We start from the raw sequence: 1,180 nt of genomic DNA, 5'->3' as shown, positions 1-1,180 counted from the left end.
GGGAGGGAAGAAAAGGCAAAGCGGTCTTGTTCTTATGCACCTTTTTTTTTTCCAGGTACTAACTTTTTGGGTATCTCCTGGCTCACTTTTCTCACATCTCCTTGGCCAGAACTAGGTTTCATAACTCCTCTAGGCCAACCCCCTACGAAGTATATGGGGTTCTGTGACTCTCTTAGGTCAATCATGAACCATCCCTAGACAAGTCTGGGTACATTGTCACCTGAACAGGGATGGTGGATAAATGTTAGTGGTAGGAGACAGTACATGGGCAGCACGATGTAACTTTTTAGGAGAGAGGCTGGTGAGTTTGAAGAACTAACAGGTCAAGGACCAAAGTTTCTGCAGCCGTGAATGAGGTAGTATTGGAATGAATGGGAAGGTTCGAATGTATCAGAAATGGGCTAGTGAAGAGTGCGTTTCAAGAACTAGATTGTGGAGGAGACTGGGAGACTGCAGCATGGGATGACCAAGACCACAGTGTGTCCAGCCTTGTAAAGGGGGAATCTATCTGCCTGTGTCATTGTTAGGAATGAGACCGGCATTTTCTCGGCACTGGATAGAAGAGAAACTCCTCTCTGATTCAGTAGGGCATTTGGTCTCAAGCACTGGATGCGGAGTTTGTATTTGTAGACTTTTACTGAGATGATTCAGCCCGTCCCTTGGGCACTGTCTTCATCACTGTGAGAGGTTGTGTTGGTGTCCAGTGTGCTCGCGGAATTAATCTGGAGAGTGTCATTTGTGGCTCCACCACTAGGTGAAGATCAGTGAACCCACACCAGTGGACCAAGAAGGGCCAGAACACCTGAAGTACTTACTGTTGGCAGGGAGGTTCCAGTATGTCTGGCTCACTTAGAGACTTGGGAGACTATGGGGCATGTACCACTGATTAGAGGGGAGTCAGAAGCCCTAGGTCCTGAAAGAGTCTTGGTATCTTCCAATATTGCAGACAAGAGTGGGAAATTTGAAATTTGAAGAACTGTTGAGACAAGGATTCCATGTGGCAACACCAATGACTATGCAAACAGCTGATATTTCTGAAACCCTGGATGATAAGGTACCTGTGTGTCTGAAAAAAAAATCAGTAAATAAAAAAACTATGGGTTAAGTATGATTGTGTAAGGGACAGATGTTATAAAGCAAAGGATAAATTATATTCTATTTATTGTGTTTGGTCTGTGTG

This window comes from Eumetopias jubatus, unplaced genomic scaffold (genome assembly GCF_037043125.1).
Source record: "Eumetopias jubatus isolate StellerSeaLion01/CBP00866 unplaced genomic scaffold, mEumJub1_p1.0 scaffold_15, whole genome shotgun sequence".
In the NCBI taxonomy this organism is placed as follows: Eukaryota; Metazoa; Chordata; class Mammalia; order Carnivora; family Otariidae; genus Eumetopias; species Eumetopias jubatus.
This window is presented reverse-complemented; position numbering follows the sequence as displayed.